Source organism: Lissotriton vulgaris, chromosome 1_1, assembly GCF_964263255.1.
Source record: "Lissotriton vulgaris chromosome 1_1, aLisVul1.2, whole genome shotgun sequence".
In the NCBI taxonomy this organism is placed as follows: domain Eukaryota; kingdom Metazoa; phylum Chordata; class Amphibia; order Caudata; family Salamandridae; genus Lissotriton; species Lissotriton vulgaris.
Genome location: NC_141685.1, coordinates 2,104,566,881 through 2,104,579,060, shown reverse-complemented (window position 1 = coordinate 2,104,579,060; position 12,180 = coordinate 2,104,566,881). Strand labels below are relative to the sequence as shown.

Sequence of the window (12,180 nt, the reverse complement as noted above, 5' to 3'; positions counted from 1 at the left end):
AGGCAGAAGGCAATACATACCTAATAGTCTAAACTAATACTTATATTTCTCCTAACAAAGATGAATGGAGAATAAAGGGATCATGGACTTTGAAAAAGTTATATAAAACGAAGATCAATCCCACACTTTTGTTCTCACTTTAAATTTGTTTTCCATATAAATAAAATTCATCACAATCCACAATTTTTCTCATAAAAATACACCCACCGATTTTCAAACTTTCCATTCACACATCATCCATACCCTCTGCCTCTCCCCAACTGTATAACATCTAACTATCATTACACAGAGTTTGTTTTTCAATTATGTTAAAAGTGCAATGGTCAAGTGCTATTTCAAAACATCAACACAGCGTTTTGGTGGATTCATACTCTTGGCATCCACATTTATCAGCACACTCACAACATTTTGTCTCCTCCTTAAGGCGATAAATACGTGAATATACTGGGGAGGGGAGAGCCATTGCTTTTAGAGTCTCAAGGTACATGGTGTTGTGAATGTATTATTATAATCTTAGTTTTCTTCCTTCCTCTACAGGGTCATATACTCATACTGAGTGCATTCACGTTCTATATTTGAAATCTTTATTGCAAACGTAGAGCACATCACTTCTATTCCTCTGTTAAATTAGACTAAGCATCGACTCTTACAATCCTTCCTGTTAAAACCCATTTGAAAAGGTCACGTGGGTCAAGCAGGAGTAACGGAGCCCAACCGTGGGGTTATGCTCTTTTCCGCGTGATGCCCAAGGCCTGAACTACTATGGATTCTGAGTAGGCTTGACCGAAATTTAAATTACACTAGCATAATTCACAAAAGTTTGGTATTTCACTTTATGTATGCAAAATTCCTGAAATTATGCAATTTGCACAAGAACGTCCCACTCAGTGTGAAGATTTATAGCGAATTGCGCCTTAACTCACGAGAACAGCAGATTGAATGTAGTTTGTGTTGCTTTTGTTTATATGTATCTTCACACAAAGATACATTTCCAAAACTATTGCTCTACATCTGAAACTGAAATGACATTCTGTCTGGATTATTCCAGATTTGGAATTGATAAGGTCATATTTGAGGGATTGCTGGTATTGGATTCCGCAACAGGAGAGTTCGTTTTTCGGTCCTTGGGTGCCAGAATTTGTTTGTCTTCTGAACCTATTAAAAAGCGAATCTGACCTGGATTAAGAATGCATTTGTTTCCATCAGAAAGTCCAACAGAGAGGCCTTTGAAATGCCAAAAGGATCTGTTTTTGTACATGCAAAAGACCTTGTTCATCGAACCATACCTGAGTTTTTGTCAGCAGCAGTTTTCTTTGTTATCTTTTAATTAGATTTAGGCTAGGCCTCGTACATAATTTGTTGTCTGTTCCCAAAGACCAGACTATGGTTGAAACACTTGGTTCCTGCAGCTGTGATATGTGTTCAAACCAAGATACTCTGCATTTTGGTTTGTTTTGTGATTTTTATTCTGATTTATGTCACAAATGTCTTACCTTCCCTCAATAACATGAATTTTACCCGGGCGAGGCCTGCTCTTATTTTTTTACCAATGCTTCCTTCTGAGTGCTCTTTTTCCCATATTGTAGGTTTTAAAATGTGCGCTTTAAAGAAACGATTAAGGTTGGGAAATTATTTATTTTTAATCTTCCCATTATGTGAGGATTGACAGATATATATATATATATATATCTCTCTCTCCTCCAGTGCCGGTATGTGCATGTAGGGCTGTCGCGGCGCGGTCCTGGTTAGGCCACCGACAGGCCTATAATATTTACCAATCCCCTCCAAAGTTGTGAAGGAAGCCAGGACGCTCGGAGTTCGTTGCAAAATGTTTAATGGCAGCAGAAAAAAGTGCACTTTTTTCTGCTCCCATTAAACATTTTGCAACGAACTCCGAGCGTCCTGGCTTCCTTCACAACTTTGGAGGGGATTGGTAAATGTATATATATATATATATATATATATATATATATATATATATATATATATATATATATATATATATATATATATATATATATATATATATATATATATATATATATATATATATATATATATATTTTTTTTTTTTTTTTTTTTTTGGCGGGGGAAGAGGCACAAGGGGGGGTTCACAAAACACCACCACCCCAATGGTGACACGGAGTGCCTCTAATCGCAGAAGGTAGTAATTACCGAAGAAGACAATAATGTCATCAATTTATCTAAAAGGATATTAACTATGGATGAGACCAACGTATTGAAAAAAGGTTTGAGTTTTTGTCCGACCAGTGAATTCAACCTAGTGGACGCCAAAATTGACTTGTTCAAATATATCAGGAAGCTAAAATTTAAAAAAATCTTTCTGCTAAGCCTGGACAAAACAACTTTAGCTTATCCTGAAATAACCGATACAACAGAGAAAGATGATCTCCTGGAAATCTTGCTTACATCAACACAAGTTTTACAAAATCGAGAACAGGAAACAACCACAGAAACTGAATCTTTTCCAGAACAAGTCAGAGATCCGAGCAATCTCAAACAAAAATCAAGAAAACTACCGAACACACCCCATGATGCAATCAATGTGTTTAATGAAGCAGTCACAGCAGACTTGGAAAAGATGGCAAGTAAGAGAATGGACATGAAGTCTTCTAACATCTCGAGGAGACAATGGGCAGCAATTAAATCCTTGCGGAATGACAAGTCAATTGAGATTAAGCCCTCAGATAAGGGCGGGAACATCGTCATCTTTAGTAAGGAACATTATGAACAAGAGGCACATAGACAATTAAGGGACAAAGAGTGCTATGTCACAGTGAAAAGGGAGGAATTTGTTAAAACCACCATTGCTTATGAAAATCTATTAAAGCAATGGAAGGAAGATGGCATGATCAGCTCAGACGAATTTGCTTTTCTACACTGTGAATCCCCTATGCTGCCCACCTTCTACCATTTGCCTAAAATCCACAAGAATGCCAAAAGACCACCAGGGAGGCCAATTGTCTCGGCAATTGGCAGCCTTTTGGAAAATACATCACGCTTCATAGACATTTTTCTAGCACCTATCGTGAAAGACCTGCCCTCTTATGTAAGAGATACACAGGACTTTTTACGCATCATGGACAATATCTCCTGGGACAGAGACATGCTATTAATAACCATGGATGTCGTTAATCTGTATACATGCATAGATCACGAACAAGGACTGTGTGCCATAAAGTGGTTTTTGGACAAAAAACAACCAAAATTTCGAACACATAGTGAGATGATCTTATGCATGATAAGATTTTGTTTGTTTAACAACTACTTCCTGTTTGCAGGCCAACTGTATAAGCAGATCAGAGGGACCTCTATGGGTTCGTGCCTCTCCCCCAGCTACGCAAATCTCTTCGTGGGCTGGTGGGAGAAGCACGAGGCATGGGGAGGTAACAATGAAAAATGGAGTGAGAATATATTGATGTGGACCAGATACATCGACGATTTGTTTATTGTCTGGAGGGGAGATAGGGCCTCGGCTGAGGAGTATATCTCAACTCTTAACAATAACGACCTGAATCTTAAATTTACTAGCACCATAAGTGACCAAAGTGTGTGTTACCTTGACCTAGAGGTGTTTGTGGAAAATGACCATCTCCACACTAGGCTTTATAGAAAGCCAACGGCTGGCAATGCTGTATTGCATGCGGCCAGCCACCACCCTAGAAGTCTGGTAAAAAATTTACCTTATGGTGAATACCTTAGACTCAAAAGAAACTGCTCAGAAAGTGAGGACTTTAGAAAAGCACAGGAAGAAGCTAGTGAGAGATTCCAAGCGAGGGGATACTCCAGGAACATCTTAGATCAAGCTAGTGCTAAAGCTGAGACGGTTGACAGGAGGGACCTTCTGTTGGTCAAGGAGTCAAGGAAAGATAATGATCAGGTCAGAATGATAACGACATTTAACAGCAAATCTGGAGAGTTGGTCCTGTCATTTAAGAAAAACTGGCACATATTACACACTGACAACATCTTGAAAAAGTCACTACCAGATAGACCTATGGTGACATATAGAAGATGCCAGTCTCTGTCGGACTATCTCGTCCACAGCCATTATTCCCCTGAGAAAGTTAACCAGTCCTCCAATAAAATAGTTGGCTTCTTTCCCTGCTTACACTGCAAGGCATGCAAATTCAGTAAGAAGGTCAAGGAGTACCCTTGTAGGTCAGGTGAGGACAGACCCAACAGAAAGATTTTGAAGCACCTGAATTGTAATTCGGAGTATACAGTCTACTGTTTGGTCTGTCCCTGTAACAAACGATACATAGGGAGTACCATAAAATCAGCAAAGATGAGAATCTTGGAACATATGAGGGCTATCGTGAATAATGACAAAACCTATCCGATAGCCCGTCATTTTGCTGAAAAACATCACAGCAACAGAGATTTACTCATGTATTATTGTATAGACCAGGTTCCGAAATTAGAACGAGGGGGGAACAGAGAAAAAGCCCTCCGTATAATGGAATCGAGGTATATCCTGGACCTCAAAACGATGACACCATGGGGCCTTAACAACGATGCTGAGATGTGGGTGCACCTATGATAAATGCCTGATCTGCGAACCCATCGGATATGTCTAAATATCAAAATATGACTCCTTGGTCCTATGTGAATAGAAACTGAATGCAGCCTAACATATTAGCATGTCCTACCTTTGTGCCATGTTGTATAGTCATGAAATAACAATAGTGATACTAATAAAACTAAGATGGCAAGGTGTGGCAAATAATAAGCCCATACAGGGCGTAATGGTAACGAACTAGCCATGTCTGGTTAAAATTGCCCTAACATATAAATATGCAAATGTCATATAGTGTAGATTTGTAAATAGCGGGCATTGGGTTGAACATTCTTATCACCTGTACATATGGTATTTGCACACAGCAATGGCTTATATATAATCGGGGATACACCCCTACACAACATCTTACACGCCTGTAAAATCTGTAAATAGCATTGTTTGGTATCACGAATGTAAGAATTGTAAATATGTGTTAGTCCTAATAATTGTTTAGTCACATGTCAAACTTTGTTTTACATATTTGCACTGAGCACTTTATTTGTCGCAATTTTTCAACAGTAGTAGAAATTATGTATTTATACACTACAAAATGGCCGCCGCAAAATAGATTTTGTACCATCTTCTATGTTCACTAACTTGAAAGGGCGGACTGTTTAAAATGGCGTAATTGTTTGTTCACTGACGACACTGACGAAGCCTTGAGCGAAACGCGTCTGTCGGGAGTGCCGGGGGGTTTGGAAACAAAATAAAGAACAAGATCACGACATCTGAGTGCTGGCCGTTTCTTTCCTAACACCATTGTTTGGAAGCGTGTGACGATATATATATATATATATATATATAGAGATATATATATATATATATATATATATATATATATATATATATATATATATATTTACATATATATCTATATATATATAATATATATATATATATATATATATATATATATATATATATATATATATATATATATATATATGAAAAAGCAAAGCGCCCGCGCTTTTGGAAAGGATCACCACATCGTTCTCGCCCTCCGGCGCTGTAAACGGTCCCGGCAGCTTCTCATCTTCACCCCTAGCATTCAGTGAGTCCGACGCGTTTCGGGGCCTGGAACGCCCCTTCATCATGGACAGTACTATGAAGCATGGCGTTTTCACCTGTTTTCACTCCAAAACCCATTTTTATTTTGGATGTGTCCTCCCTTAATGGGCGTGGCTCTGTGATTGACATTCGCCAGGGTACCTGGTAAATGTTGTCCCACAGGTGAATTTCAGTGTTCCTTAAGTAGGTGCCTTGTCTGCATAGACCAATGTCTTGAAATATTATTCCCTTGAGTAGGTGGGGAATCAGATGTCGAAGTTGCAGCATTAGATTAGGAAAGATGCGCCGCTCGGCAGGAAGCTTGAATTCTGCCTCAGTCATCACACGCACTGTGTTTCTTAATGCGTGTGATGTGGATCTCCTTCCACGGTCCAGGCAGACCGTTAGTAACGTGAAAAAGCAAAGCGCCCGCGCTTTTGGAAAGGATCACCACATCGTTCTCGCCCTCCGGCGCTGTAAACGGTCCCGGCAGCTTCTCATCTTCACCCCTAGCATTCAGTGAGTCCGACGCGTTTCGGGGCCTGGAACGCCCCTTCATCATGGACAGTACTATGAAGCATGGCGTTTTCACCTGTTTTCACTCCAAAACCCATTTTTATTTTGGATGTGTCCTCCCTTAATGGGCGTGGCTCTGTGATTGACATTCGCCAGGGTACCTGGTAAATGTTGTCCCACAGGTGAATTTCAGTGTTCCTTAAGTAGGTGCCTTGTCTGCATAGACCAATGTCTTGAAATATTATTCCCTTGAGTAGGTGGGGAATCAGATGTCGAAGTTGCAGCATTAGATTAGGAAAGATGCGCCGCTCGGCAGGAAGCTTGAATTCTGCCTCAGTCATCACACGCACTGTGTTTCTTAATGCGTGTGATGTGGATCTCCTTCCACGGTCCAGGCAGACCGTTAGTAACGTGAAAAAGCAAAGCGCCCGCGCTTTTGGAAAGGATCACCACATCGTTCTCGCCCTCCGGCGCTGTAAACGGTCCCGGCAGCTTCTCATCTTCACCCCTAGCATTCAGTGAGTCCGACGCGTTTCGGGGCCTGGAACGCCCCTTCATCATGGACAGTACTATGAAGCATGGCGTTTTCACCTGTTTTCACTCCAAAACCCATTTTTATTTTGGATGTGTCCTCCCTTAATGGGCGTGGCTCTGTGATTGACATTCGCCAGGGTACCTGGTAAATGTTGTCCCACAGGTGAATTTCAGTGTTCCTTAAGTAGGTGCCTTGTCTGCATAGACCAATGTCTTGAAATATTATTCCCTTGAGTAGGTGGGGAATCAGATGTCGAAGTTGCAGCATTAGATTAGGAAAGATGCGCCGCTCGGCAGGAAGCTTGAATTCTGCCTCAGTCATCACACGCACTGTGTTTCTTAATGCGTGTGATGTGGATCTCCTTCCACGGTCCAGGCAGACCGTTAGTAACGTGAAAAAGCAAAGCGCCCGCGCTTTTGGAAAGGATCACCACATCGTTCTCGCCCTCCGGCGCTGTAAACGGTCCCGGCAGCTTCTCATCTTCACCCCTAGCATTCAGTGAGTCCGACGCGTTTCGGGGCCTGGAACGCCCCTTCATCATGGACAGTACTATGAAGCATGGCGTTTTCACCTGTTTTCACTCCAAAACCCATTTTTATTTTGGATGTGTCCTCCCTTAATGGGCGTGGCTCTGTGATTGACATTCGCCAGGTGCAACTAATGCTGCAACTTCGACATCTGATTCCCCACCTACTCAAGGGAATAATATTTCAAGACATTGGTCTATGCAGACAAGGCACCTACTTAAGGAACACTGAAATTCACCTGTGGGACTACATTTACCAGGTACCCTGGCGAATGTCAATCACAGAGCCACGCCCATTAAGGGAGGACACATCCAAAATAAAAATGGGTTTTGGAGTGAAAACAGGTGAAAACGCCATGCTTCATAGTACTGTCCATGATGAAGGGGCGTTCCAGGCCCCGAAACGCGTCGGACTCACTGAATGCTAGGGGTGAAGATGAGAAGCTGCCGGGACCGTTTACAGCGCCGGAGGGCGAGAACAATGTGGTGATCCTTTCCAAAAGCGCGGGCGCTTTGCTTTTTCACGTTACTAACGGTCTGCCTGGACCGTGGAAGGAGATCCACATCACACGCATTAAGAAACACAGTGCGTGTGATGACTGAGGCAGAATTCAAGCTTCCTGCCGAGCGGCGCATCTTTCCTAATCTAATGCTGCAACTTCGACATCTGATTCCCCACCTACTCAAGGGAATAATATTTCAAGACATTGGTCTATGCAGACAAGGCACCTACTTAAGGAACACTGAAATTCACCTGTGGGACTACATTTACCAGGTACCCTGGCGAATGTCAATCACAGAGCCACGCCCATTAAGGGAGGACACATCCAAAATAAAAATGGGTTTTGGAGTGAAAACAGGTGAAAACGCCATGCTTCATAGTACTGTCCATGATGAAGGGGCGTTCCAGGCCCCGAAACGCGTCGGACTCACTGAATGCTAGGGGTGAAGATGAGAAGCTGCCGGGACCGTTTACAGCGCCGGAGGGCGAGAACGATGTGGTGATCCTTTCCAAAAGCGCGGGCGCTTTGCTTTTTCACGTTACTAACGGTCTGCCTGGACCGTGGAAGGAGATCCACATCACACGCATTAAGAAACACAGTGCGTGTGATGACTGAGGCAGAATTCAAGCTTCCTGCCGAGCGGCGCATCTTTCCTAATCTAATGCTGCAACTTCGACATCTGATTCCCCACCTACTCAAGGGAATAATATTTCAAGACATTGGTCTATGCAGACAAGGCACCTACTTAAGGAACACTGAAATTCACCTGTGGGACTACATTTACCAGGTACCCTGGCGAATGTCAATCACAGAGCCACGCCCATTAAGGGAGGACACATCCAAAATAAAAATGGGTTTTGGAGTGAAAACAGGTGAAAACGCCATGCTTCATAGTACTGTCCATGATGAAGGGGCGTTCCAGGCCCCGAAACGCGTCGGACTCACTGAATGCTAGGGGTGAAGATGAGAAGCTGCCGGGACCGTTTACAGCGCCGGAGGGCGAGAACGATGTGGTGATCCTTTCCAAAAGCGCGGGCGCTTTGCTTTTTCACGTTACTAACGGTCTGCCTGGACCGTGGAAGGAGATCCACATCACACGCATTAAGAAACACAGTGCGTGTGATGACTGAGGCAGAATTCAAGCTTCCTGCCGAGCGGCGCATCTTTCCTAATCTAATGCTGCAACTTCGACATCTGATTCCCCACCTACTCAAGGGAATAATATTTCAAGACATTGGTCTATGCAGACAAGGCACCTACTTAAGGAACACTGAAATTCACCTGTGGGACTACATTTACCAGGTACCCTGGCGAATGTCAATCACAGAGCCACGCCCATTAAGGGAGGACACATCCAAAATAAAAATGGGTTTTGGAGTGAAAACAGGTGAAAACGCCATGCTTCATAGTACTGTCCATGATGAAGGGGCGTTCCAGGCCCCGAAACGCGTCGGACTCACTGAATGCTAGGGGTGAAGATGAGAAGCTGCCGGGACCGTTTACAGCGCCGGAGGGCGAGAACGATGTGGTGATCCTTTCCAAAAGCGCGGGCGCTTTGCTTTTTCACGTTACTAACGGTCTGCCTGGACCGTGGAAGGAGATCCACATCACACGCATTAAGAAACACAGTGCGTGTGATGACTGAGGCAGAATTCAAGCTTCCTGCCGAGCGGCGCATCTTTCCTAATCTAATGCTGCAACTTCGACATCTGATTCCCCACCTACTCAAGGGAATAATATTTCAAGACATTGGTCTATGCAGACAAGGCACCTACTTAAGGAACACTGAAATTCACCTGTGGGACTACATTTACCAGGTACCCTGGCGAATGTCAATCACAGAGCCACGCCCATTAAGGGAGGACACATCCAAAATAAAAATGGGTTTTGGAGTGAAAACAGGTGAAAACGCCATGCTTCATAGTACTGTCCATGATGAAGGGGCGTTCCAGGCCCCGAAACGCGTCGGACTCACTGAATGCTAGGGGTGAAGATGAGAAGCTGCCGGGACCGTTTACAGCGCCGGAGGGCGAGAACGATGTGGTGATCCTTTCCAAAAGCGCGGGCGCTTTGCTTTTTCACGTTACTAACGGTCTGCCTGGACCGTGGAAGGAGATCCACATCACACGCATTAAGAAACACAGTGCGTGTGATGACTGAGGCAGAATTCAAGCTTCCTGCCGAGCGGCGCATCTTTCCTAATCTAATGCTGCAACTTCGACATCTGATTCCCCACCTACTCAAGGGAATAATATTTCAAGACATTGGTCTATGCAGACAAGGCACCTACTTAAGGAACACTGAAATTCACCTGTGGGACTACATTTACCAGGTACCCTGGCGAATGTCAATCACAGAGCCACGCCCATTAAGGGAGGACACATCCAAAATAAAAATGGGTTTTGGAGTGAAAACAGGTGAAAACGCCATGCTTCATAGTACTGTCCATGATGAAGGGGCGTTCCAGGCCCCGAAACGCGTCGGACTCACTGAATGCTAGGGGTGAAGATGAGAAGCTGCCGGGACCGTTTACAGCGCCGGAGGGCGAGAACGATGTGGTGATCCTTTCCAAAAGCGCGGGCGCTTTGCTTTTTCACGTTACTAACGGTCTGCCTGGACCGTGGAAGGAGATCCACATCACACGCATTAAGAAACACAGTGCGTGTGATGACTGAGGCAGAATTCAAGCTTCCTGCCGAGCGGCGCATCTTTCCTAATCTAATGCTGCAACTTCGACATCTGATTCCCCACCTACTCAAGGGAATAATATTTCAAGACATTGGTCTATGCAGACAAGGCACCTACTTAAGGAACACTGAAATTCACCTGTGGGACTACATTTACCAGGTACCCTGGCGAATGTCAATCACAGAGCCACGCCCATTAAGGGAGGACACATCCAAAATAAAAATGGGTTTTGGAGTGAAAACAGGTGAAAACGCCATGCTTCATAGTACTGTCCATGATGAAGGGGCGTTCCAGGCCCCGAAACGCGTCGGACTCACTGAATGCTAGGGGTGAAGATGAGAAGCTGCCGGGACCGTTTACAGCGCCGGAGGGCGAGAACGATGTGGTGATCCTTTCCAAAAGCGCGGGCGCTTTGCTTTTTCACATATATATATATATATATATATATATATATGTTTTTAATATTTAAATTAGGACCGCAGTATTGCATTAACGTGATTGTAAATATAAATATAACTTTCAGGAAATATTCATAGTAAACACATCATACAAGTAATCTATAAATATTAATATACACACACATTTCATATTATTGTAGTTTAATAAATACATATGACATAACAAATAACCAAAAAAACAGTTATCAACCAAAGCGCCTGTGCCATCAATGCAGTTGACTTAAAGGCAGATATGAAACAAAGATGACTCATAAAGGGCTTAGCAACAAGATGCAAGAGAAGAGCTTAGATAATTTAATTGGCCCCTCTAAACTCATCCTCATTCTTCCGATACGAAATATTGCCCCCAGAGTTTTTCACATTTCTTGACTTCCTACCCCCTTTCGTATTACATATAGCTGTTCGCAGGTTCTAACACTCCTCATTTTCTGTAGCCAGTCTTTTATTGTAGGAATCACCTGAGTCCGCAAATTTCGAAGTAGAAGAAACTGAGCTTCCGGTGTTGCTATATATACTAATTTTACCCATCTGTTGGGCAGACCCAGTAATGAATTATACCTCAAGACTCTCATCCAAGTGGGTGAAGCCAAATTAATCTTCCATTCATTTACAAGATACTGAAATACTCAGCCCAGAATCCCTGAATGGATGAGCAATGACTAATTACGTGTGTCCAGTTGACTCGGGAATGGCCTAAACATCGAAAACAATTTCCAAGGAGACTGGGGTTAATATGTGTTTAAAAAAGCTGGAGTTCTGTATAGAAGCTATTTAGGAAAAAAAGCATGATCTTTTATTTCTGTTTTAGCTTTAAGTAGCTATGGTTTTGTTGTTGATACTGTATTTATTGTGGATGTGTTTTTTAACCTTGTATACTGTGTTATGGAACTTCTTTTCCAAAATAAACTTATTTGACTGACTTACTGTGTCCTCATGCCAAAAACTGATACAAGTACCCATTTTGTGTTAACAACTGATTTGCATTTTTCGTAATTCTTTCTAATTTTTTTCATTTTGACCATATTTTGCGTAATTACAAAAAATTAAATTACACAGAATTTACATACCTGGGCCAAGTACTTTCAGCACTTGACTATCATTAGTAGCTCGGATTGAGCAGTTTAAGGCTGTACTTGTAGAGGCAAGAACAAGGTATGCATAAGCACATAGCTCAAAATACCCTTAGTGATCTCAATAATTTGATTTTCCAGTACAATACTTCCTGCAATAAAGCATAAATACATGCCAACACAACACACTAAATAAATCATACAGACGTCTCTCAAGGCTAGTGGCCTCATATGAAACGGGATTGCGTCTACCTC

At 42.7% G+C, this 12,180-nt stretch overlaps 1 protein-coding gene across 1 annotated transcript in view; it reads right to left on the bottom strand.

Moving 5' to 3' along the window:
- The window catches only part of FGF6 (fibroblast growth factor 6), a 122,382-nt gene that overhangs the window by 16,255 nt on the left and 93,947 nt on the right, over nt 1-12,180 (bottom strand). The window lies entirely within an intron of this gene.